Source organism: Polypterus senegalus, chromosome 13 (assembly GCF_016835505.1).
Source record: "Polypterus senegalus isolate Bchr_013 chromosome 13, ASM1683550v1, whole genome shotgun sequence".
Lineage (NCBI taxonomy): Eukaryota > Metazoa > Chordata > Cladistia > Polypteriformes > Polypteridae > Polypterus > Polypterus senegalus.
The window spans coordinates 97378143-97392952 of NC_053166.1; the positions used below are offsets into that span (position 1 = coordinate 97378143).

At 43.5% G+C, this 14810-nt stretch overlaps 1 protein-coding gene across 1 annotated transcript in view; it reads left to right on the forward strand.

Moving 5' to 3' along the window:
• Positions 1–12522, forward strand: part of mybpc2a (myosin binding protein Ca) — a 131219-nt gene extending 118697 nt beyond the window's left edge. The window contains exon 30 of the mRNA XM_039773892.1: positions 12380–12522. The gene's annotated coding sequence lies outside the window, so the exon portion shown is untranslated. The remainder of the gene's footprint in view (positions 1–12379) is intronic.
• The last annotated feature ends 2288 nt before the right edge of the window (positions 12523–14810 follow it).

Consider the following 14810-nt stretch of genomic DNA (forward strand, 5'->3'; position numbering starts at 1 on the left):
TCTTCTTAAAGAGGGGTACCACCACCCCGGACTGCCAATCCAGAGGCACTGTCCCCGCTGTCCATGCGATGTTGCAGAGGCGCATCAACTAAGACAGTTCTACAACATCCAGAGCCTTGAGGAACTCCAGGCGTATCTCATCCACCCCGGGGCCCTGCCACCAAGGAGTTTTTTGACCACCTTGGTGACTTCGGTCCCAGAAATGGGAGGGCCCACCTCCGATTTCCCAGGCTCTGCTTCCTCATTGTGGGGTGCAGGTTAGTGGGATTGAGGAAGTCTTTGAAGTACTCCCCCCACCGACCCACAACGTCCCGAGTCAAGGTCAGCAGCACACGATCCCCACCATACACAGTGTTGACACTGCACCTTTTTCCCCTCCTGAGACACTGGATGGTGGACCAGAATCTTCTCGAAGCCATCTGGACGTCATTCTCCGTGGCCTCCCCAAACTCCCACACTCGAGTTTTTGCCTCAGCAACCACTGAAGCAGCATTCCACTTGGCCTGCTGGTACCTATTAGCTGCCTCCGGAGTCCCATAGGACAAAATGGTCCTGTAGGACTCCTTCTTCAGCTTGATGGCATCCCTCACCGCCGGTGCCCACCAACGTGTTTGGGGACTGCCGCCATGACAGGCACCGACCACCTTACAGTCACAGCTCCAGTCAGCCACTTCAACAATAGAGGCATGGAACATAGCCCATTCTGACTCAATGTTCCCCACCTCCCTTGGGACGTGGACCAAGTTCTGCCGGAGGTGGGAGTTGAAACTACTTCTGATAGGGGGACTCTGCCAGACATTTCCAGCAGACCCTCACAATACGTTTGGGCCTACCAGGCCTGATCGGCATCCTCCCCCACCATCGAAGCCAACTCACCACCAGGTGGTGATCACTTGACAGCTCTGAGTTTCCAAGACATGTGGCCATAAGTCTGACGGCACTACCACGAAATCAATCATCGAACTGAGGCCTGGGGTGTCCTGGAGCCAGGTGCACAAATGGATACCCAAAAGCTTGAACGTGGTGTTCGTTATGGACAATCCGTGATGAGCACAGAAGTCTAATAACAAAATCGGGTTTAGATTGGGGGGGGGCATTCCTCCCAATCACGCCCCTTCCAGGTCTCACTATCATTGCCCACGTGAGTATTGAAGTCTCTCAGCAGAACGAGGGAGTCCCCAAAAAGCATACCCTCTAGCACCCACCAAAAGGATTGGACTGCCAAGATCCCTGCCTTTGGCCATCACCTGACTCACACTGCACCCAAACTCCTTGGCCCTTCCTACAGGTGGTGAGCCCATGGGAAGGGGGGCCTACGTTGCCTTTTTGGGCTGTGCCTGGCCGAGCCCCATGGATGTAGGCCCGGCCACGAATCGCTCGCTATCAAGCCCCACCTCCAGGCCTGGCTCCAGAGGGAGGCCCTGGTGACCCACGTCCGGGCAAGGGAAAACACAATCCAAAGTTTTTATTCTTCATAGTAGGTTTTCTGAACTGCTGTTTGTCTCGTCCCTCACCTAGGGCCAGTTTGTCTTGGGTGACCCTACCAGGGGTATAAAGCCCCCAACAACAGAGCTCCTAGGATCATTGGGACACACAAATCCCTCCATCATGATAAGGAGGAGGCTCGAGGAGGAGACTTCCACAATTTTCAAAAGAATAATTAACTTTATTAATGTCTAGAAGCAAATAAAGAAAGCCTGACAGATGACCCTAAATTACCTTACTCTTCCCAATCTTGTTTAAAAAATAAAAAGCAATATACTCTAGACATATGTTATTTATGACAATAAACTAAGTATGAAACTTCAATTAAATATGTGCACCCAAAGATCACTTATAAAAGAGAAATAAGACTAATAAAAAGAGACAAAAATGTCAATTCTATTTAACATGATATATGTTTACATTTTTTAAGACTTTGTGTTTTCAACACCATATTTTTTACAATCGCAATTTTAAAGTTATTTTATTAAGGGACTAACACTATGTTTCAGTTAGCCATTATCCTCTCATAAAACCAATTTAACACATACTAGAATTAATAGAAAGCTAATTTTGAACTGGGAATTCAAGCAAACATAATATTCTCATGTGACCTGGTGTGACACAGTAGGTAGCGCTGCTGCCTCGCAGTTAGGAGACCCAGGTTCGCTTCTCGGGTCCTCCCCGCGTGGAGTTTGCATGTTCTCCCTGTGTCTGCATGGGTTTCCTCCGGGTACAAAGACATGCAGGTTAGGTGCATTGGTGATTGTAAATTGTCCCCAGTGTTTGCTTGGTGTGTGGGTTTGGGTGTGTGTGTGTGTGCGCACCCTGTGGTGGGCTAGCGCCCTGCCCAGGGTTTGTTTCCTGCCTTGCACCCTGTGTTGGCAGTTGAGCCCCGTAACCCTGTAGTTAGGATATAGTGGGTTGGATAATGGTTGGATGGATGGACCTGGTATGAAATACAGTGGTTAATTAATAATTAAGTACATTGACAGTTACTATATTTGATAAGTAACAGATGTTTTATTTACATGCACCTACTGTTACTAAATGATTTACTTGCTGTCTTTCTTAGTGAATGGCTGATGTCAATCAATATACCATTGTTTACAATGTGTGACTTTTGTCCTAGTAAAGCAAGTAGATGTTGCTGATAGACACTTCCTAAAGTGATATTAATATGAAATTTAAAAGGCTGCTTTCTATTATTATTTATGCTGCAAATAAACCCAGATTTTACAATTATAAAGTTTAAAGGTTTAAATTTAAAGCTTAGGTTAGCAAAAACTGAAAAAAGAAAATTTCAGAATATTATAAATTGGCCTTCTTTAGGAAATGACTAATAGGTTAAAACCTATAGATGTTCTGCAGCATTTAAAGTAAATTAAGCTTTGCAGGTTGAAGGAAAAAATTGCGCAAGTGTCCCAACATCTGTTGACTACTTAAAAACCCTCAGTCTGTCTTAAAGTCTTAAAGCATAGTTGGAACAGACAGCATTATTGCACATTATACACCCTAGAAAGTTTAAAATTCTAGTTAAAATAGCAAGAAAACGGCCAATAACAAATGAACTGAGGCAGAGCATTATTACCTGTAGAAGTGTAGGCCTTTCATTTAGAGAAAGTGCAAAAAAAATCAGTTACCACATAAGTTGTTTAGTAATGGGACCTGTGATAATCCATCTGCCCTTTCATGCTGCTGTAACTTGTGATAAGCTATTGGCGAGTCATGGGCTGATAACATAATAGCCCAGCACCGGATATGCGTAGCAGCCATTGTTGGATAACATGTATGCTCACCAAATAAGGTCAGTGTCTATGGTTAGTGACTAGGCTAAAGAACCTACCCCATAAATACCTACATTTTTTTAGACCATGCATTAGTTTTAAAGCTTCCTTTCCTTGATACCATATGCACTTGTATCACACAGCAAAGAAACAGGTAACTTGGGATTATTAAGGAATTAATACCTTGTCACTTGTCAAACGTTTCTTGCATCTTTCAAAAACATGCTTTTCAGCTCGACTCCAATACCAAGTACATTTGTCTTTTTATAAACTATAAAGTGGCGCAAGTATTGTGCTCTGACTTGGTATACAACATCCATAATAACCCAGAAAAGCTCTGAGTTCCATTACACATTTAAGAGCTGGGGCTTTGTGAATGTTTTTTTTACCTTATCTTTGAAAAAAACGAACTCTATTTTCATCAATCACATATCCCAGGTACTGTATCTGCATATTTCCAAACTCACATTTGAATCTTTTAACACCACTGTCAAGTAAATGTTCTAGGACATTTTCTAATGTGTGCATATGTGATTTTTCAATTATGTCCCATATTAACAGGTTGTCTAAGTAGACAACAACATCTAAATCTTTAATTAAATTTTCATAAATTCTCTGATAAATAGAAGATGCTACACTGACTTCATTTAGTAGCCTATTATAAGCAGTGTGGAAGAAATTTACTGGGTACACCCCCACTAGGTGTCCTGAATAGGCAGTAAACACAGGTAGGAGAAAGCGTCAATAATTATTCTTTATTATCTAAGTCTTGCAAGAGGCAACACTCACAGCATATAACATACAAAGCATACAAAAGAAAAAAGTGTCCTCTGTGCTATATTTATACACTTCATTGATTAGATCACAACTCCAAGGAATTCATTACATAATCAGAAAACTTTCAACATGATTGGTTACATCCAGTTACTAACGAGACATGACACATGTTGATACCTTAAATAACCACAATTAACCCGGTCCCCTAGGTTGATTGATAAACCTGTCAGCTTGAGCGTATGTGACTTTGAAATGTGTCCAAAAGTGTGCTACATGCAAAAGCTTTACACGTTCATTCCATTTCCCAAAGTCTGTGAGATCACTTTTAATCTAGCTGGGTTTATCAATAGTAAACTTAGCCTAAGCATTACAATACAATAATGATTATGCCTTAAATATGACCTTCTCTTAAACATTTATATGTTTTTAGTTATAAAGTCACCAAAAATGCCTTTATCATAGTGAATAATAAAATAGCAGCTTCAACCTTATGCCTAAACTCAAAAGATAAAAAAATCAAACTCGAGCACAAACTCAGCAGATAATAAAGCTAGGCTTCTTTTAACAATTACCTGGTAAACTGCTAAGTGCAATTCAAACCATGGTGCAAATTCAGCTCTTACAACAGGATTTTACTTGTGTTAATGGATGTATCTTCCTAAGTGTCATCCCCTAACAGCATTTGTTAGTAAACTAAGGCCAACTCTAATTTAAAAAAAATACATTGCTTATGTAGATTAGCGCATTTTTCCTCAGTATGTGATAAGCGGTATGTTTCAACATTTGTGGCTTAATTAATACTCACTTTATAATCCCCACATAAACAAATGCACTTATTGCTTTTAAAAGTACATTTTGCACTGCTCGCTCACCACAGTTAAAGTAGTAAAGTGGAGAGTGAAGGGCAGAAAACTGCAGAGCTGAATAAACTTTACTCAAGAAAAGGGGAGGGGAGTGAAGGTGAAGACTACAAAAATGATCAATGCTGTAATATTATACACCTTTGCGCTGTTACACATCCAAGTAATTTAAAACTGGACGCAAAACTCCATGGGTCTTCTAACATGTAAAATTTTCAGTGAAAAGTTATCCAATGACAAAAATCAAAACTCGAACATCACTTTTTAACAAAATGCACCTCATTTGCAAAATAATAATAATACAGTAATAATAATTACTCCAGAGAAGAAAGAGAAAAGCAGTGACAGGCTTAAAGCAAAATATGCAACAATCAACAAGTTTTGCTGTTTCTCATTGGACTGCAAAGCATAGAAATTACTGGCTTTGTTATCTCTTAAAGGACAAACTAAGGGGTAAAGATATCTCTGCAGCAATTTTGGAATTCTTGACTGTTAGGGAAATTGACATCAATAAATTGGTATCTATCACTACAGATGGAGCATCCAGTAATGATGGGTAAAAATATTGTTACCCTCTTTAAACAAAGCTGCTTTTTTGCACAAGACTTGAAAAGTGGAAATCTGTTTCATTTCAAAACTTTTAAAAACATCTAGAAACTATCAGAAGTGTCATTGATAGCAAGTTCTTTCTGGCAACTATTACAAAAATACATGATTCATTTACTGCCTGCTTCAAAGTTTTCATAGTTGAAAAGTTAATTGTTTCATTCTTGTTATTTAGATACATTTTTCACTGTTTTCAACAGTTGACAGAGCTCAGTTTGAACTACAACTAACAGACTTGAAAAGTAAAGATTTGTGGTTTTCAAAATTTACATGTTTACAAGTAGCACTAGAAAACCTGGAAAGAGAAAGGGAAACTTTAGTCATGAATTACATATGGACGGAACTTTCCAACTGTCAAAAGGAGTACCAACTGATTTTCAAAACAAGGAACGGCTATCTAGACTATTATTGTGAACTCGAAACAGTAGTGTTTGGAATTTTGATGATTTTTGGGTTCACTTATTATTGTAAGCAGATGTTAACATGAATGATATCAAATGCAAGCTAAGAAGTCAGCTTAATGATGTAAGCTTGGAATCATGTTTCAAATTAAAACCTTCCAACAACTCACCAAACATGAAATAAATCTGCTGAAATGCAGTGTCAGAAGTCTCATTAAATTGTTTTTCTTTATTTCCTATAAGTACTTGAAGTTTTGTTTTTGTGTTAAATGCATTGTAAAAGATTTAACAAGAGACAACATAAAGGTTTGGGGTTTCCGGCCCCGTATATTGCAGACAAATCCACAATCAAAAATCCCGTCAAAAAGTATATCAACAAAACAGTTCATATGCGCGACGCCATACAGGGCGTCGGCAGACATTTTATAAGGTAGGAGCCAGAAGTGGAGGAATGCTGTGAAGGAACCGTGAGGGAGGATGGGACTGATGACGTCATAAAAGATGGCGGAGGATGGGCGGAAGTAGCGTACTGCGGGAATGAGGCTTATGGTGGCAGAGCGTCTTTTTTCCTGGAAGAAAGCAAAGGAGAATGGTTAGTACCCCGCCACTCCCTGCCGGCGAATGTCTTCTGAAGCGTATTAAGGTCCATCCGCGGTCTCCTATTCGCGCGTGCGTGACACGACCCCATCCTCCCCCCAACCCAAGACCGTCAGGTCGGGCGGACCTAACCGAGAGGTCGTGGATGCAAGAGAGGGCATCGGCATTGGCCTGAAGGTTGCCGCGACGATAAGTGACCGTGAACTTATAGCGTTGCAAGTCCAGAAACCACATGGTGACCCACGGATTCGACTCTTTGTGCAGGGACATCCACTAAAGCACAGCGTGATCAGTCACTAGAGTGAATTCGCGACCCAACAGGTAGTACCGGAGATGGGTTACCGCCCACTTAATGGCCAAGGCTTCCCTCTCCACTGCCGCATACCTGGTCTCTCGGTCCAGCAGTTTCCGGCTTAAGTACGTCATGGGGTGTTCGACACCGTCGACACTTTGGCTCAACACGGCGCCCAGGCCTGTATCCGAAGAGTCGGTCCGGAGGATAAAAGGGAGCCCAAAATTAGGGGTCCTTAATACAGGTGCCGACGTTAGGGCCTTTTTTAGGTCACTAAATGCGTGTTCCGCCTTGTCGTTCCATATCATGTGCAGGGGAGCGCCCTTCTTTGTTAAATCGGTCAAGGGTGCTGCCCTTTCGGAGAAGCGGGGTACGAACCGGCGGTAGTACCCCACCAACCCCAAGAAAGCCTGCACCTGTCTCTTGGTATTCGGACGGGGCCATTCCACGATGTCTTTGATTTTGCAACATTGGGGTCTCACCTGTCCTCATCCCACAAGGTAGCCTAAATACTTGGCCTCCTTCAAGCCAAAAAAACACTTACGGGGGTTAATGCGGAGGCCGGCTTTAGCTAGTGTCGCGAGGACAGCAGAGACCTGCAATAGATGCTCCTCCCAGGTGCCGGAATAGATGACGACATCATCCAGGTAGGCGGCACTATAGGACTGGTGGGGCTTCAGCACTCTATCCACTAGACGTTGAAATGTCGCTGGGGCCCTGTGCAGCCCAAATGGGAGGACCTTGTATTGCCATTGTCCACTAGAGGTGCTAAAGGCCGTTTTTTCTTTTGCAGATGCCGTTAGGGAATTTGCCTAAACCCTTTCGTCATGTCAAGAGTAGTCAAGTATCGAGCCGCACCCAGCCGCTCAAGTAGGTCATCAATGCGGGGCTTCGGGTAGGTGTCGAACTTGGAGACCTGATTCAGACGTCTAAAGTCATTACAGAACCTCCAGGAGCCGTCCAGCTTGGAAATGAGGATGATAGATGGACCAAGGACTATGGCTTTCCTCAATAATGTCCATATCCAACATCCGTTGCACCTCCAGTTCCACTTCGGCACGTTTTGCCTCCGGAAGTCTATAGGGCCTCTACCGGACGATTACTCTGGGGTCCGTGACTATATCGTGCACAATCAGCGAGGTCCGGCCCAGTGACTCGCTCACTACTTCAGGGACGGCCCGGATTGCCTGGGTTATTTCCTGCCACTGTAGGGGTGTCAGCTTGTCACCGAGGTTAAGGGCAGACGTGCTAGTGAACAGGGAGAGAGATCTACGAGTGTCGGGAGACTCCTCCCTGTCCTTTCAAGGTTTTAACAAATTGACATGGTAGATCCTCTTGCTCAGCCGATGATTAGGTTGTTTAACTAAATAGTTGACGAGCCCCTTTCATTCCTTAACCTCGTATGGCCCCTGCCAGTGATCTAGCAACTTGGAATGGGAGGTAGGAACGAGCACCATCACTTGATCCCCCTGGCGGAACTCCCGGAGGACAGAGTTGCGGTTATAACACTCCGGGCCTGCACTGCCTGCGTACGAGTCACGTGGTCCTTTAGGAGTGGCCTGATTTTAGCGAGCCTGTTGCGCAATTGCGCCACATACTCCAATATATTGGAGGAGGGAAGGGCCTCAGCCTCCCAGCCCTCTTTTAGTATGTCCAAAAGTCCTCGGGGTTGTCGCCCGTACAATAACTCAAAAGGGGAGAAGCCCGTAGAGGCCTGGGGCACTTCCCGGTAAGCAAAAAGCACGAGCGGTAGGAGCTGGTCCCAGTTCCTGCCATCGGCGTTGACTACCTTGCGAAGCATCTGTTTAAGCGTCTGATTAAAACGCTCTACCAACCCATCTGTTTGAGGGTGATAGACAGACGTCTTCAGGTGCTTTATTCGCAGTAATCTGGCAACCTCCTTGAACGTATCTGAGGTGAAGGGTGTACCCTGGTCCATGAGGACTTCTTTGGGTATACCCACTCTAGAAAATAAGTTGACCAATTCCCGTACGATGTTTTTTGTGTTAGCGGAGCGCAGGGGAACCGCCTCTGGGTATCGGGTAGCGTAATCTACCATGACCAATATATATTTATGGCGACAGTTTGAGGGTTCCAGGGGTCCTACTAAGTCCACCCCTATTCTGTCAAAGGGAATATCTATCAGGGGTATTGGGACGAGAGGAGTGCGGTCCCTCCTAGGAATCTGGCGAATCTGACATTCCGGACAGGATTGGCAGAAGCGCCGGACCTCCTCGTTGATCCCGGGCCAGTAAAATCGGAGTTTTATCCTTTCTAATGTTTTTTCGGCCCTCGAGGTGGGCGCCTAGGAGGTGAGCGTGAGCTAGTTCACATACCTCCCGCCGGAAGGTACACGGGGGGACTAGCAACAACTTCCGCACCTCGCCCTCGTGTGTCGCCACCCGATACAACAGATCATTCTCCAGAACAAAGAAGGGCTCGCGTGGCATGGATCCGTCAGCTTGTGAGCTGCCTGAAAAATAATTGTATTATGGGCAAACCACAGGGAATCATCATTCCACTGCTCCCTTTTAAATGAGGCAGGCGTGGAGTGAAACTGATGGTCCAAACTGCTCAGGGGGTCTTGTGAGCTGATCAGCGGAAGCGTTCCCTGGCTCGTCCCTTCCCCGGCGAATACCTCCGGGTCAGGGTCCGTTGCCGGGGAGGCGTCCCCCGATGTGCCTGCACTATTAGGGCCTGCCCCAGAGCACGGCGTGGAGACCGCGGGAAGGGTGCCTCGCCCCCTCATAACCAGACCAAGTGAGGCCCCGGGAGCGGTGTTTGTCTTACCGCATTTTCTGTGTGACCAGTCTTGTCCCAAAATCACTGGATAGGGGGGTTCGGGCAACACAGCGACCGTCAAGTTGGATAACTGCCCCTTCCAGGTGATGTAGCAGCGAGCGGAACGATATGACTTGGTCTGCCCATGCACGCAAGTGACTTGCAAATGTTGCTTAAGCCACTGTCGTGGTAATACATAACGGCGAGCGACAATGGTAATGTTGCTGCCGGAGTCAAACAGAGCCACCACCGAATGCCCATTCAACAACACCACTCCTGTGTTCGGACTTGCCAGCGGGTGCGATGGAGTACAGTACCTTTCTGTGGTGTCCCAGGTGCAGTCCATCGGCTCCGAGGTTGTGTTGAGGGGACAGGTCGGCAGTAAGTGGCCGGTCTCACCGCACTTGTAACAGCGCGGTAGGGGTTGCGGCTTTTCTTTAGACCTCTGTGGCGCTTCTGCAGCGTGTCGAGAGGGCTCGGGGTGGCCGCCCGTCCCTGTCGGTTCCCACGAGCTTGCCTTTCCGACCCCCCGGCTTGGTAGACCGCTAGCTGACGCTCCAGGACTTCCAGGAGTCCTGGCATGTCCTTATAAGGGTGGCACCGGACCTGCTGGGCGAGGGAGCTAGGCATGGCATTAACCAGGCCCTCACAGGCCACCTGCTCCACGACCTTCCGGGCTTGGGGACCCTCGGGCCGTAGCCAATGTCCCATCTTCCCCTAGAAGTCGAAGGCCTGTGCTTGGGCCGGCTTCTCAGGGTTGAACTGCCAGCTCCGCCATTCACTTGCCTGCTGGCCTGGCGTGATGCCGTAGCGTGCCAGGATCTCCTGTTTTAGGAGTTTGTAACTCGCAGCCTCCTCCTCGGGGAGATCGTAGTAAGCCCGCTGAGTGGGTCCCTTCAGGTAGGGCACCAGAATGGACACCCACTCGGACCACTGCCACTCGTTCCGGGTGGCTGTCCTTTCGAATATGCCCAGGTAAGACTCTATGTCGTCTGCCTCTGTCATAAGCACCAGAGGCGGAGGCGTTGGACGAGGCGGGTTGGGCCTTACCCTCCGGGCTTCTGCCAACCTGGCCTTCATTTCCTCCAACTCCCGGGTGGTAGCGGCTTGCGCTTGCTGCAGGGACAGGATCTGGGCATTCATCCCCTGCAGCACTGTGTTGAGGTCCTGTCCTTCAGTCATCTTTTCCGGACTTCTATCCTGCCGACTACGCCACTGTAAAAGATTTAACAAAAGACAACATAAAGGTTTGGGGTTTCCGGCCCCATATATTGCAGACAAATCCACAATCAAAAATCTGGTCAAAAAGTATATAAACAAAACAGTTCATATGCGCGACGCCATACAGGGCGTCGGCGGCCATTTTATAAGGGAGGAGCCGGAAGTGGAGGAATGCTGGGAAGGAACCGTGAGGGAGGATGGGACTGATGATGTCAAGAAAGATGGCTGAGGAAGGGCGGAAGTAGCGTACTGCGGGAATGAGGTTTATGGTGGCGGAGCGTCTTTTTTCCTGGAAGAAAGCAAAGGAGAAAGGTTAGTACCCCGCCACTCCCTGCCGGTGAACGTCTTCTGAAGCGTATTAAGGTCCGTCCGCGGTCTCCTATTCGCGCGTGCATAACAGCATATATATCCATATTGCATAAAAAATTGTATCTCAAAACCCCTTCTCTACACATTGTGGCTCTTTGTAAATCTTGGGTTAAATATTAAGAATAAAATGGCACTTTGCTTTAAAAAGGTTGTTGTCCCCTGAGTTAGATGAAACCCACAGTATGTTCTTTTCATTTGTTGATTAGGTATTTGAGAGATTAGAAAAGTAGTCAAATAGGTATGCATAATACAAATTGGAACAGGAAAAAATCTTTTCAAAAACCAGAGCATTCAAAAAAAAATTCTTTTATGAGCACATGTATTGCCAATAATGGTGTCCAAGTTATTTTAAGAGGATTTAAAATGATTCCGCTTTGAGTCGAAACCCACTGAAGATTCTGAAACATGCTTATGTCCTTAAGGCAGCTTGAATGGTTCAGCTTGCAGGGAAACAAGGTTTCAAACAATTGGCAGTAGTAGTGCAATTAAATCACAGAAAAGACAGTAACACAATAAGAATCTGGAGTTTATAGAATGTTATAACTAATGTGAGATTCCAAGAAAAAGCTTTCAAATGACCAAAGTGGATAAGAATGTTTTGAGATCTGTAGCACTTTCTAGTACGTCAATGAATTAAATGTTCCTGTGAGTGTTTTTTATGAGTCAGTATTTTACATTTTAGTGATACCAGCTCTGGTTTTGCATTGTTTTTATGTGACATCTTCATCTAATGACCTGAAGCATTTAGTCTTTCTCAGTTTAGTAAACTAAGTGCAATGTTACCCTGATTTTGCATGATAATTGTTGAAGACATACCTCTGTTCTAATATAAGACCTGGTTAGTGTTGCAGGACTTAGACTTCAGTCGCTCTTTAAATGGTTAAAAATAAAAAATGAATCCACCCAAATCAGATTTTATTGGCAATTAATGAAGGATATATAGAAATGACAAGCAGGTATAAGGAGCTCAACACCAATGTATCTATTAATTCCAGAGAATCAAATCTTCTACTTAAATTTGACTTGAATTCGTTTGTATGTTTTATTTGCTTTTAGACTTGTCATTTTGGAGATGGTGTTTAAACATATTTTACAATGTGTTAATTAATTATCACATTCATTCAAACCTCTGATGAAAGTGAAACTCAATTCATAAATTTATGCTAAGTTAACTTTTTTATGTTGCATTTCTTTTTCTTTTTTCAGTTATTGTCTCCAAAAATGAAGATGCTTCCTTAAGCACCAAGATGTGGGAAAGCAACTGAACAAACTTTGGGGTAGATAGGAGAATATCTGAAACCATTACTTCAATAAATTATTTCCTGCAATAAAATGCAAAGTTGACCATCTTTATTCTTTGTCATATAAAATAGTCAGTGCTCTTATTTTATTTACTTAATATTGATATTTAATAACATGAGGAAGGATATAAAGCAGAACTAACCATACTTCTCTTTTGAAGTATCAATTGGATTTCAAAGTAATTCTAATGTACTCACAATCATATTCTTCCTCCTTTTATTCTAACCGCCAATAATCCCTTTCTAAATTCTGGTTGTTTGAGTAGTTGTTGTATATATTTCATATTTCTTTGAAAACACGCAATATTTTTGTAGCTCCAAGCAATATTCTCAGTAAAAGAGACTGTGTGAATATATATGAAGTATGTGCCTGAACGAGTCATCACACAATTAAAAAGAGTTAAACTTTATCCAAGTAAGGACACTGATATACAGGGGACGTTCAAAAAACTTTTCCTCACTTTTATATTTTTGCTGGAAATGGTGATGGCGGGAGGAGTACTAATTGGGCATTAAAAAGTTGTTATGACATTGGGAAAATTGCATCACAGACGAAGGTGACTGTGTAAAAAAGTGATTTAATTTGTTTTTGAAATTCATAACAAATGGAGTTAAAAAAAATTGCATAAGCTTTTTGAATGTCCCTCGTATTATTCTTCATGCATTCAGAATGGGAAAATAACTTTGCTGCCCAATCAGACTAACCTTTATCTGACCATGTTCTTCACTAAAGCACAGTAATTCAATATTACACCTCTAATATTTTATATAGTTGTCATTCCTTTTTTTCTTTTTTGTCAAAAGCACGATAGACATATGAGCACCTACAAAACCGCGATGGACAAATGAACGCCGACAAACTCGCTAACTGGTTTTCGACAAATGCACGCCGACAAAATCGCTATGACAAAATCGCGAGAGAGGGCAAGAGAGTAGGTAGGACATGTACGTGCGCATTATGTACACATTATGTGCTAGGTTATAACTGTTATAACTGCTGATGGCATGCCGCGAACAAATAACTCAGTCGAGGGTTGGCATAACACGTCGTGTACAAAGCGGAATTACCAGCAGTCAGGCAGCCAGCAAGTCTAAATATGCTCAACCATCAAGACGTCTTGCTGCAATTCTTCCTACATATGCAGGCCGTGATCTTAAGGAGTATCTGTGTGCCGTGTCTCATAATATTGACTTCTAAAATAAACATTATTATATATGCTTTAAACTAGTAATTCATATTTAATGAAACTTTCGCAATTTTGTCGGCGCAATTTTGACGCCACATTTTAATGGCCGCTATTTTGTCGGCGCTCATATGTCTATCGCGCAAATGTCGGGTCACTGACATGAATGATGCACTTGTTACTCACAAACTCAAACTGATAGGTCAAGTGTTCAAAATGAAATGTCAACATAACGATTACACCATATATCTAATATTACTGATGTGTTTCTTTGTGGTGTGCATCAGATAATGTCTAACTTCTAGGTTCCAATGTAATACTTATTTTACTGATCCTAAAATAAGTCTTGGGTTCAGTAAACATTTGAAATCTGTACACAGAAGTTGGAAAATTAATCCTTACAGAAAAGGAATTTCAAAAAGTTATTTATTTAGAGAAGAAGCAAACAAATGATGATAGCATTTTAAGTGAACTACTGTACACAAGTTTTTCTGTGCACAGTATCAGCATTTGGTTCCTAGTGTTTCTTATATATAAATTATCCGTAATTAGACCCTTGAAATATTGCTGAAATACAAAAGAAATGAGTGGTCAGTGTTCTGCTTTTACTATGCTCAGAAAATACATTATTGGTTTAACTAGATACATGGACTCCCTGCGTGGAGTTTGCATGTTCTCCCCGTGTCTGCGTGGGTTTCCTCCGGGCGCTCCGGTTTCCTCCCACAGTCCAAAGACATGCTGGTTAGGTGGATTGGTGATTCTAAATTGGCCCTAGTGTGTGCTTGGTGTGTGGGTGTGTTTGTGTGTGTCCTGCGGTGGGTTGGCACCCTGCCCAGGATTGGTTCCTGCCTTGTGCCCTGTGTTGGCTGGGATTGGTTCCAGCAGACCCCTGTGACCCTGTATTCGGATTTAGCGGGTTAGAAAATGGATGGATGGATGGATGGATACATGGAAAATTATTTCCACACAGGTGAATAGAGTTATAATAACTTAAGACAGTCATATTGACCTAAAGAATGTAAATCTTCTTAACTAAATAATTAAATTTATTACAAAAAAAAATTTCACTTTTGGATCGAATTAATCTGAATTTCTTAAATCGAACATGAGATGATATATATAGTTAAAGCTTATGGTTTTAGTTGTCTGTAC